At 41.8% G+C, this 13142-nt stretch overlaps 1 protein-coding gene across 1 annotated transcript in view; it reads right to left on the reverse strand.

Moving 5' to 3' along the window:
• Positions 1-8479, reverse strand: part of LOC118384248 (ATP-sensitive inward rectifier potassium channel 12-like) — a 51768-nt gene extending 43289 nt beyond the window's left edge. Inside the window, exon 1 of the mRNA XM_035770609.2 lies at positions 7774-8479. The gene's annotated coding sequence lies outside the window, so the exon portion shown is untranslated. The remainder of the gene's footprint in view (positions 1-7773) is intronic.
• Positions 8480-13142: the final 4663 nt, after the last annotated feature.

Consider the following 13142-nt stretch of genomic DNA (forward strand, 5'->3'; position numbering starts at 1 on the left):
ATAATTTTCTGGATTTTACATCACTTTTATAAGCTAAACATAATTTAAAGCGGGACCGAATAGGGTCCAAATATTATGGAATCCAAGTGTGCAACACTCTTAGACTTACCCAGAAAGACTCACAGCTGTAATCGCTGCCAAACATGTATTGACTCAGGGTGTTGAATAGTTATCAAATTAAGATATATTACGGTTTTAATTTTCTTAATTGTTTTACAAATGTTAAAATTGTTCTTCTACTTGGACATTATTTTGTGTAGGTCGCTAACAAAAATGACTTTTTATTAGTTTTAATCCATTTCATCCCATTTTGTAACACAACAAAATGTAAAAAAATGTAAAGGGGCGTCAATACTTTCTGAAGGTACTATCTCTTCCAAAGTAAGATTGATAAGTGATGAGACACTCGTTATGCTTTGTCAACACAAATGGCATCCTATTCCCTATTTAGTGCACTACTTTAGGAAATAGGGTGCTATTTGTCATCACACCCCACCACTAGCCAGATGCTCTTTGCACGTAGTTCATAGCTTGGAAGCATCATCGTCTACATAATTGGGTTTCCCACCGCCGTGCACCGAAACCTGATTGATTCGTTAGGAAGGCGCTTGTGACTCCGATACAGCCAGCTGGTGTTGGAAGCTGGCAGGTTTGGGGGCAGAAACAAACTGTGAAACGGGAGGGAGAGGTGGAAGGGGGTTTACATGTGTGTCCTGCTATTGCTGTAAACTAAGAGGGAAAGAGAGCACAGAGCTGGTCTTGGTATGGTGTCGGATGGTGGTGGTGATGACAGACAGCAACAGAACACACACTAATTTAACTGTCCAAACAACTGTCCAAAAAGTACACGTACTGTACACGTTCTATTAAACATGGTGAAATATGAAGTGGCACACTCATTAAATGTTAATTGTATGAAACAGACACAGACATTTTTACAATGATTTTAAATTCTGTGAAGGTCTCAGAAATATTTGGATGCTGTATGTAAAATGAATTCCACTTACATTTGTATCTGAAAAATCTGTCAAGTAAATACTTGTCTATTCGATGTAGAAATCATTATGTACAGTCATTTGATTGATATTGCAACTGCCACTGTAAATGAAAGACAATTAGAACAGCTCATGGGGTAAGTTTTGCCCTGAATCAGATAGACTCCAAATAAACCACCTTGTTGATCAAGCTATACAGTGATTCAGTAATCACACATTTCTTTTTACCAGATGATCAACTAAAAATACAAAGTACAATAAATGACTAAATGTAAGCATGGCTGTTTCTGTTGATCCATTCATTTGAACTGAATCCCCATTCAGACCAGCTGACACCTAGGAATAGAGAAAGGCTTATATATTTTTTATTTAACCTTTATTTAACAAGGTCAACTAAGAATAAATTCTTATTTACAAGGATGGCCTACCCCAGCCAAACCCTTCCCCGGACAACATTGGGGTAATTGTGCAACGCTCAATAGGACTCCCAATCACAGTCAGTTGTGATACAGCCTGGAACAGCCTCAAACCAGAGTCTGTGGTGACACCTCTAGCAGTGAGATGCAGTGCCTTATTCCTCTGCGCCACTCAGGAGCCACAATATGATTGGACCTGAACACGTGTGTATTACAGGACACATAGTACTGGTACATGGCATTTTCAGGTACTCATTTCAACTTCTGATGTAACTAACAACCATTTGCTTATTTCAGTGATCAAACAAAATAGTTGTGAGTGAGTCCTTCTGTAGCTCAGTTGGTAGAGCATGGCGCTTGTAACGCCAGGGTAGTGGGTTCGATCCCCGGGACCACCCATACGTAGAATGTATGCACACATGACTGTAAGTCGCTTTGGATAAAAGCGTCTGCTAAATGGCATATATTATTATATTATATTATTATATTATTATATTAATAAGAATATTTGGCAAAGAAACATTGTATATTGTAAAATATCCATAATACCATAATACCAAGTGAGTAGGCTGTCATTCTGCGGGGCGGTAAGGGTAGCCTCGTGGTTTGAGCGTTGGACTAGTAACCGTAAAGGTTGCAAGTTTGAATCCCCGAGCTGACAAGGTACAAATCTGTCGTTCTGTCCCTGAAAAGGCAGTTAACCCACTGTTCCTAGGCCGTCATTGAAAATAGGAATTTGTTCTTAACTGACTTGCCTAGTAAAATAAAGGTAAAATGTAAATAAATAAAAATAGTGGGAAAAAAAATGCATGATACATCAACTTTATTTTGATTATTCATCTTTCAACGAGCTAAACAAAAAAAAGTATGTATTGTAAATGTAAATGTAAATGTTATTTACTCAAAAAGTTTGGATCTGCCATTTATATAGGATTGGTTAAAACATGCTAATAATGGTCCTCTGAGTATATCAAACAAAGTTTGGTGTACCTCCACTGGTATGCCATCCAGCCCTGGAGTTTTCCCAGACATAAAGGCATTAATTGCATCAAGAAGTTCCTCCTCTGTAATTTGGCCTTCACATGAGTCTTTCTGTACAGATGTTAATTTGACATTATTAATATAAATCAAATCCATACAATTAGCTTCGGTTAGTGGAGATGGAGGAGACTGAAACGAAAAGTACTTTACTTTCTCTTTCAAAATATTGTTCAGTGAATCATGAGTGACTCCATCATTTGGAAGAAGTTTCAGTAAAAAATAAAATTGGTGGCATTTTTATTACATTTACATTACATTTAAGTCATTTAGCAGACGCTCTTATCCAGAGCGACTTACAAATTGGTGCATACACCTTATGACATCCAGTGGAACAGCCACTTTACAATAGTGCATCTAAATCTTTTTAGGGGGGGGGGGTGAGAAGGATTACTTACCCTATCCTAGGTATTCCTTGAAGAGGTGGGGTTTCAGGTGTCTCCGGAAGGTGGTGATTGACTCCGCTGTCCTGGCGTCGTGAGGGAGTTTGTTCCACCATTGGGGGCCAGAGCAGCGAACAGTTTTGACTGGGCTGAGCGGGAACTGTACTTCCTCAGTGGTAGGGAGGCGAGCAGGCCAGAGGTGGATGAACGCAGTGCCCTTGTTTGGGTGTAGGGCCTGATCAGAGCCTGGAGGTACTGAGGTGCCGTTCCCCTCACAGCTCCGTAGGCAAGCACCATGGTCTTGTAGCGGATGCGAGCTTCAACTGGAAGCCAGTGGAGAGAGCGGAGGAGCGGGGTGACGTGAGAGAACTTGGGAAGGTTGAACACCAGACGGGCTGCGGCGTTCTGGATGAGTTGTAGGGGTTTAATGGCACAGGCAGGGAGCCCAGCCAACAGCGAGTTGCAGTAATCAAGACGGAAGATGACAAGTGCCTGGATTAGGACCTGCGCCGCTTCCTGTGTGAGGCAGGGTCGTACTCTGCGGATGTTGTAGAGCATGAACATACAGGAACGGGACACCGCCTTGATGTTAGTTGAGAACGACAGGGTGTTGTCCAGGATCACGCCAAGGTTCTTAGCGCTCTGGGAGGAGGACACAATGGAGTTGTCAACCGTGATGGCGAGATCATGGAACGGGCAGTCCTTCCCCGGGAAGATTGAAAAAGAATTTGGTGCATTTTCCCCCATATTCCATCCAGTTCGCTTTATTTTTCATAATATATTACACTGTATCTTTGTTGAATAAGTTCCTCCATTAATTTTTGTTTTTCCTCTACTTACTCTGAGACTCTATAGTAGCCTCTGTCCTAGTTAAAAACAAGTTATCATCCAGTAGGTTTTGATTCAATTTCCAATGTTCTCGCCGACGTGGAAATTCTGGAAGAGTAATATGTATGCCAATTATGTGATGGTCCGACCGCATTCTGTCTCCAATCAATACTTTTAAAACTTTTGGTGCCAGAAAGGAACGACATAAGAAAGTCATCAAGATGACTAGCTTGTTTAAGCCTCCTCCATGTATATCTCACTAGGTCAGGGTATTTAAGCGTCCATATATCCACTAATTCCAATATATCCATGACATTCATGATTTCCTTAAATGCCTGACAGTGATAGTTTGTAGTGTGATTTCCTTCACAGTTCATAAAGGTATCTAAAACCGTATTATAATCTCCCACCAAAATAATGGAGCCTTGTGTTGCTTGTAGGGTTGATACATTTTCAAAGAAGCATGGCTCATTATTATTTAGACCGTATAGGTTAATAAGCCATGTCTGTTTATGGTCCAATAACATATTTAAAATCATCCATCTACCTTGAGGATCTGTTTGGACAATTTGCACATTTGGATCAAAATTACTGTTGATTAAGATCATCACCCCTTTTGAATTTCTTTACACCAGTCCTTTTTTCCCCCACAAAACTTAATCTAAAATTGCTGAATGAGTTTCCTGTAAACAATAGATACTATATTCCTTCTATTTTATCCAGGTAAATACTGATGTTCTTTTCTTATTATCTGCTAAGCCATTACAATTATAACTGGCTATACTTATTTCACCAATTACCATAATGAGACACAAGTTTCAATTCTATTTATCATAATATATGTTTGTAAACATACCATTAAAAAGTAACATGATGATTGAGTGTCTATATAGCTGTACCATGATATTTGTATTGCTACTAAGTAAACCTCCAATTGGTCCCCACTATTCCACCCGCTAAAACCCCTCGTCATCCCGAGTTGGGTTGTCATCCCAATGACCGACAGACCACCCTCAACCCCCCGGATCCCATGGCCCTGGAGAGACCGTGACCATCCTTCGAAAGACCACACAGTGCCACCCACAGAACAGAAGCAGATCAACCGCCAAAAGCATTTCCATTGCCCTCACCTCCATTTGTATTATATATAACTATTAAAAAATAAATGTATTTAAAAAAATCCTGTTTCTCTTCATTTCCATTAGCTATTCATATTTGTAGTAATCTAGGCAGTTTATGTAAAGGTTTGTTAACTCTTACCAGTATTACAAAAATTACATTTAGAAAGCAATTATTATTTTTGTGATTCATCCTATAATGTCCCTAACATCTAACATACACACTGACACACCCACACAAACACTCAGACACTCATATACACTCAACCCCTTTCCCTCACAAACAACCATACACTCAGATGCTCAGCAGTTGCACCATCACCGAGCCCATCTCAAGTGTATATAGGTTCATAATTTTTGTGAAATAGCACAGCTACAAATGTATGGAAAATAGAAATCAAAGTGGATGGACATCAGAAACAGAGGAAGGCCAGGACTAAAAACAAACAAGATATATCTATTGTAAAATAAATTGTGTCTGTAAAATGTGTATAATATGTATAAGCTGAAAGCAGAAGCCTAAGTGTTATTGTTTATTAGTTTACCCCAATTGGGGGAGCGGTGGTAGGGTTTGTGGGGAATAATAAAGGAAGGTATATTGTAAAAAAAACTGTATGTGTATATATGTATATATATGTGGGTATGTACATATAGGTGTATATGTATGAATGTTTATATATATATGAATGAAAGAATGACGAATGACATTTTATTTTGGTGTCAAATCGCCAATTGGCAACCCATACCTATGGGATTAATTGGCACATAAACAAGCTCTTCTAGGCAGAGTTCCTCTGTCCAGTGTCTGTGTTCTTTTGCCCATCTTAATCTTTTCTTCTTATTGGTCAGTCTGACATATGGCTTTTTCTTTGCAACTTTGCCTAGAAAGCCAGCGCCCCGGAGTCGCCGCTTCACTGTTGACGTTGAGACTAGTGTTTTGCGCATACTATTTCATTAATTCGTTATGTCCTTTCCTCTTTCATTTCACCACAATACTGACCTGTTTCAATACGCAGAGGCAATATCCCTGAACTCACCTGTTTTAATACGCAGAGAGACAACATCCCTAATCTTACCTGTGCACATAGCGATCTCTTGCTAGGTAGGTTATATATAATATATCTCTCACACACGAATTCACCCTTAATCAAACAAAAGGCTCTCAATTTGGGTTTATAATTAATCCCCTCCACCCATTTTATTTCATATTGCATCAACAGTTGTTTTGTAATCACATCTATGTTTCCCTTAATTCGGTTTTCATACAGATATTCACAGTCAGACTGTTGAAAAAGGTCAGACATTTCAGTTGCCCAGGCTCCCACTATGGGTAGATCCCATTGAAAAACTTTACTAGCTATTCTGGCAGTTGGCATTCCAAAGTCCATTCATGCACACCTTCCATCTCACCTATATGTATGTGGGTATGTGTATGTACACTATGTATATATATATATATATATAAAAATATAAAAAAACTGTACCCCAAAAGATATGGGGGATTGGAAATTATGCAGACAATTAGGAAGCAACAATCTATCTGTAATATTAAAGCTGATCCATCCCCTATGTTTAAAATAAATGAATATATATATGTAGGGGCCTCCCGGGTGGCGCAGTGGTCTAAGGTACTTCATCACAGTGCTAGCTGTGCCACCAGAGACTCTGGGGTTGAACCCAGGCTCTGTCGCAGCCAGATGCGACCGGAAGTTCCATGGGGCGACGCACAATTGGCCTAGCGTCGTCCGGGTTAGGGAGGGTTTGGCTGGTAGGGATATCCTTGTCTCATCGTGCACTAGCGACTCCTGTGGCGGGCCGGGCGCAATGCATGCTGACCAGGTCGCTAGGTGCATGGTGTTTCCTCCGACACATTGGTGCGGCTGGCTTCCGGGTTGGATGCGCGCTGTGTTAAGAAGCAGTGCAGCTTGGTTGGGTTGTGTTTCAGAGGACGCAAAGCTCTTGACCTTTGTCTCTCCCAAGCCTGTACGGGAGTTGTAGCGATGAGACAAGATTGGATACAATTGGATACCACGAAATTGGGGAGAAAAAGGGGGTAAAATTAAATATATATATGTATAAAAAATGTAAAATATATAAATACATATCCAAAACCGTGAACTATTCAATAATGTTGTTCCTGAGAAATTATTCTTTTGAAAATGTTCAATTGATATAATGTTCAATTGATATATATATCGAACGGCAGGTAGCCTAGTTGTTAGAGTGTTGGACTAGTAACTGAAAGGTTGCAAGATCGAATCCCTGAGCTGACAAGGTAAAAATCTCTCGTTCTGTCCCTGAACAAAGCAGTTAACCCACTGTTCCTAGGCCGTCATTGAAAATAAGAATTTGTTCTTAACTGACTTGCCTAGTTAAATAAAGGTCAAATATATATATTTACTTAGCTAGATAATGATTGACTTTGAAACATTGATTCCTGGTGCAATTGTCTGGACTGTTTAGTGAGAGGAAAATGACTCTCTTTACTAATAGCCTAGATAACGGTACCTATATTTGAGTATGAATTCAAGCTATCTATTCCTCAACGGTCTCATCAGTGTGTTCCCATTAGACCCATGCAGGTTCAGTTTTAGAACAGCTTAAGCATTAACATGTTGCCCCAGGTTCAATTCGTTATGTCCCAGATGTACAGCAGGTTGGGAGCAGGTAGAAAACGTCATCTGTGCCAGCTGGTGTGTTTCACACCGTAGCTGCTCAATACAGTTTCTAGGATGCCAGCGGCGAACCATACCAGAGATATTAATATCCATAACGTTCTCTTAGACTCCTCTCTGACCCTTTCCGGCCCTCAAAACAATATGTATGATTATAAATGTGTATTTCTGTAGAACAACTGTTATTTTAACAGAGAATGTAGGCTACATACAAAATGTCAGTTGTCAGATTTTCAGGGTAATGAATCTGCACTAGACAGCTGTTGAAGAAAGAGGTGGTGAATTCATTCCTTCACAGGTGTGATAGTCCAGCTGCTTACCTTGTGATGTGATGATCCCTATTTGTTCAAGTTAAAGTTCCCTTTCTCCAACTGTTCTAGAACAGAGGTACAGAGATTTCCACAGAGGTTTTCCAGTTCCCCTTCTGCTCGCTAAGGTTCTTTAGCCAAACTGTAGCATGTTCTCTGCTGGGTTCTGGCTAATTCTCTTCAGATCCTTTATGGGTAGAACCACTCCATCCGAGTGAGGCAGAACCGGAAAAACCCGCTGAGCTTCTTCATCTCGATTGGTCCTGGTCGTCAATAGTCTCTTTCTCCGTTCAGGAAAAGTGTCTGCACAACACAACGCAGTGACAGGACAGGGACCGTACCGCTGCACAACACACCACCTGTTCCAGCAAGACGCACTCGATAGGTGCTCTCGTTTTCAGAAATAGATAGATGGGAAAATTGGGAAGGAAATTAGCCCTTCGCAAATGACCAGAACCCCCAAAGGTAACATTTCTAGGTAACAATTTTCTGGGAAATGAAGCATGATATTCCGGTCTGAATGATCTTTGGGGATCTCTCTCTCCCTCTCTCTCTCTCTCTGGAGGGGTCCACTTGTTTAAATCAACGTTTCCCCCAACCTTGTCCAATCCACACAGTCACCCTCTCTTCTTTCTCTGTCTCTCGCTCTTTCTCTCTATCTCTGCTATCTGATCCAGGTCTGCTGCAGTTCTATCTCTCGCTCACTCACTGTTGATCACTGCCCCCTCTCTCTCTCTCTCTCTCTCTACCTCCCTCTTTCCGTCTGTGTCACTGTAGTTGGCATTTTTAGACTATGCGCTTGTCCGTTCCCGAAGAACTGCGTTGGCACTGAGATGCAGCCTGATGCTCAGTGTACACACAAACAACTGAACACACATTAAGTAACACACATTTTCAACAACCTTGACACCATACATAAACATATTAATTATAATATTGCAGAGTTCAAAACATACACAAGTTTACACACATAAAATACACACATACACACACAATCCATTACCTGCACTACCTGTTGGTGTAGTCATGAATGTGTTGGTTGATTTCTTGTTGCCAGTCTTAACTTACATAGATTGCTGATGTTTGTTTGTGTGAGTGAGTGTGCATGCGTATGTGTGCATGCCTGTGCGTGCGTATATGCGTCTGTGTTACACCGCCACCTTGAAAACTGTCTCGGGGTTAAGGTGGTGTAGTCTTGTCCTTTTAATTCTTACAGTAATCAAACAAGAGGGGTTGCGCCATAATTCTCAGTGCTGTATGAGAGTGAGTGAGTGTCTGTAAGTGTGTGCGTGTGCATGGGTGTGTGCCAACCCCCCGTGTCCTCTGTCCGCCCCCACCGCCTTCCTCTTCACCCCCTGTCCGGGCAATCCCTGTGGATGATCTGACCTTTCTGGCTCATTGGGGAGTGTTTGGGAGGTGAGGCTATATCCCAAATAAAAATGTATCCACAATTGTTACACAACCACCCCTTACATAAGAGTGAGTTGAAATGCTGGAGAGCACAACACCAGCTAGAATACAGTAAGGTTTCACGTACAAATATTGGACCTGAAAAAGTGTGGCAGTAAACAGCATTGCAATTACAATTCTTGTGTCAGCTAACATTATGAGAGTCAAGTGAATTGTAATATTGAAATCACAAGAATTGGCAATGCTATTACATTTACGAATTCACTGGCGAATGTAGAGCATTTATGAAATGCGCATCATGGATGATAAACCATCAAGCATGTTTTGAGATTTGAGACATAGGTGTTTTCCGAAATTGGAAATACGGTTTTAGTGGGGGCACAGATTTGTCTTAGTCATTAACACACATACACAAACACACATGCACACACACAGAAAACCCACTTGTGCTCCCCCTCCCTTCACTGTGCAGGGTTAGACTAGTGAAGGTGATTTGGTGGTTACACTAAGAGAGCATATGCCACTCAGCAAGGCATGCTTGTCCTCAGAGCTCAATATATGGTCCTCATCACTCAGTGGTGCCTAGGTCATCCTCAGATTGTTGCTAGGACGGGGTACACCTACGCTGCTGGGAAAAGTAGGACACTGGATGCTTCCTAAATGGCACCCTATTTCATATGTAGTGCATTATTTTGACCAGGGCCCATAAGATCAAATGACATTTTATATGTCAAATGCTTCGTAAACAACAGGTTTACTAAGAGTGAAATGCTTAGTTATGTCCTCTTCCCAACAATGCAGGGAGAAAAATAGAAAAACTATAGAAAGACACAAGGAATAAATACACAATTTCCTGATGCACCAGGAAATTCAAATGAGACTCACGAGTGGCTGAAAATTAGCTGTTCTATTTCTCTGCGAGACAGTCGATTCATTGGTATCAGGGTTTGCCATCAAAATTATGTTCTCTCGCTCGCTCAAACGCTCGGCCTAGATCCTATTATTGCAACATTAAAATGTACAAAAATCTATCTGAACTGAAGCCATACAAATCAAATTGTATTTGTCACGAATACAACAGGTGGAGACTTTACCGTGAAATGCTTATTTACAAGTTCTTTCCCAACAAATGAAGAGTAAAAAAATGAAAGGGAATTAGTAAATTTCTCTACCATAAGCAGCCTCCAACGTCGTTGTAAAAGATTTTGTTGTACGCAATTGCATCTTATCGATGCTAGCGATATCATGATGAGATTATGAGGCCCATTGTCATGCCATTCATCTGCCACCATCACCTCATGTTTCAGCATGATAACGCACGGCCCCATGTCGCAAGGATCTGTACACAATTACTGCAAGTTGAAAATGTTCCACTTCTTCAATGGCCTGCAAACTTACCAGACATGTCACCCATTGAGCATGTTTGGGATGCTCTGGATTGACGTGTACGAGAGTTTGTTCCAGTTCCTTCTAATATCCAGCAACTTCACAAAGCCATTGAAGAGGAGTGGGACAACATTCCACAGGCCACAATCAACAGCCTGATCAACTCTATGTGAAGGAGATGTGTCGCTCTGCAGGAAAACGGTGGTCACACCAGATACTGACTGGTTTTCTGATCCACAGACTTTTATTTTTGTATCTGTGACCAACAGATGCATATCTGTATTCGTAGTCAAGTGAGATCCATAGATTAGAGCATAATGTATTTATTTCGATTGACTGATTTCCTTATATGAACTGTAATTCAGTAAAATCTGAGAAATTGTTAAATGTTGCATTTAAATTTGTGTTCGGCATGCATGTAGGTAGGGGTAAAAGTGACTAGGCAATCAAGATAGATAATAACAGAGTAACAGCAGTGCATGTGAAGAGTTTAAAAGTATGCGTGTGGCCACAATATTCATGTGTGTGTGAGCGTGTGTGTGTAAGTGTGTGTGTGTATGTCAGTGTAGTATTTCTGAGTGTGTGGGTACAGTCCAGTGAGTGTTCATGGAGCCAGTGCAAGAGAGTCAGTGCAACAAAAAAGTGTCAATGCTAATAGTCAGGGTAGCCATTTGATTAACTGTTTCTGCAGTCTTATGGCTTGAGGGTAGAAGAGGTTCAGGAGCCTTTTTGTCTCAGACTTGGCGCTCCAGTATCGTGTGGTAGCCTAGAGAACAATCTATGACTTGGGTGGAGGGCCTTTGACTGACACTGTCTGATACAGAAGTCCTGGATGGCAGTGATGTCCTACATCTGTAGCGCCTTACAGTCGGATGCCAAGGTGATGCAACCAGTCAAGATGCTCTCAATTGTGCAGCTGTACAACTTTTGGAAGATCTGAGGGCACATGCCAAATATTTTCAGCCTCCTGAGGGGAAAGAGGAGTTGTTGCACCCTCTTCACAACTGTGTTGGTGTGTTTAGACCATGATAGGTCCTTAGCGATGTGGACACCAATTAACTTGAAGCTCTCGACCTGCTCCACTACAGCCCCACAATGTGAGTAGGGGTGTGCTTGGTCCACCATTTCCTGTAGTCCTCGATCAGCTCCTTTGTCTTTCTGACGTTGAGGGAGTGGTTGTTGTCTCATCATCGTCGGTGATCAGGCTTACCACCGTTGTGTCTTTGGCAAACTTAATGGTGGTGTTGGCGTCGTGCTTTGCCACACAGTCGTTGGTTAACAGGGAGTACAGGAGGTGACTAAGCATGCACCCCTGAGGGGCCCTGTGTTGAGGATCAGTGTGGCAGATGTTTTGTTGCATACCCTCACCACTTGGGGGTGGCATGTCAGAAAATCCAGGATCCAGTTGCACTATGCTGTTGAACGATGAACTGAAGTCAATGAACAGCATTCTCACGTAGGTGTTTCTTTTGTCCAGGTGGGAAAGGGCAATGTGGAGTGCACAGATTGCATCGTCTGTGGATCTGTTGGGGCTGTATGCAAATTGGAGTGAGTCCAGGGTGTCTGGGATGATGGTGTTGTGAGCCATGACCAGCCTTTCAAAGCGAGCCATGACCAGCCTTTCAAAGCATTTCATGGCTACAGATGGGAGTGCTACGGGTCGGTGATATTCAGGTTAACATGTTGTTCTTGGGCACAGGGACGATGGTGGTCTGTAATACCTTGGTATTGGTATTACAGACAGGGTCAGGGAGAGGTTGACAATGTCAGTGAAAACACTTGCCATCTGATCACTGCATGCTCTGAGTACGCATCCTGGTAATCCATCTGGCCCTGCGGCCTTGCGAATGTTAGCCTGTTTAAAGGTCTTACACCAGCTACGGAGAGTGAGATCACACAGATCACACAGAGTTGGTGCTCTCATGCCTCGAAGTGAGTATTTAAGGCACTTAGCTCGTCTTTCCCTTTGTAATCCCTAATAGTTTGCAAACCCTGCAACATCCAACAAGCATCAGTAGAACTCAATCTTGGTCTTCTATTGATGTTTTGCCGGTTTGATGGCTCGTAGGAGGTCGTAGCCAGATTTCTTATAAGTATCCGGATTAGTGTCCTGCTCATTGAAAGCGGCAGCTCTAGCCTTTAGCTCGGATGTTGCCTGTAATCCATGGTTTCTGGTTGTGCTATGTACGGTCACTGTGGGGATGACGTCATCAATGCGCATCTTAATGAAGCCATTGACTGATGTGGTGAACTCCTCATTGTTTTGAATGAATCCCGGAACATATTCTAGTCTGTGCTAGTGAAACAGTCCTGTAGCATCCACTTCATCGGACCATTTCCATATTGAGCGCATCACTGGTACTTCCTTTTTAAGTTTTTGCTTGTAAGCAGGAAAAAGGATGATATAGTTGTGGTCAGATTTGCCAAAGGGAAGGCGAGGGAGAGCCCTGTATGCATTTCTGTGTGTGGAGTAAAGGGGATCAAGAGTTTTGTTGCCTTTTAGTTGCACAGGTGACATGCTGGTTAAAATGAGGTATAAAAATATTTTTTTCCCTGCACACAAGCAGCGACGCCTCTGGATGTGC

The sequence above is a fragment of the Oncorhynchus keta genome, chromosome 5, assembly GCF_023373465.1.
Source record: "Oncorhynchus keta strain PuntledgeMale-10-30-2019 chromosome 5, Oket_V2, whole genome shotgun sequence".
NCBI lineage: Eukaryota > Metazoa > Chordata > Actinopteri > Salmoniformes > Salmonidae > Oncorhynchus > Oncorhynchus keta.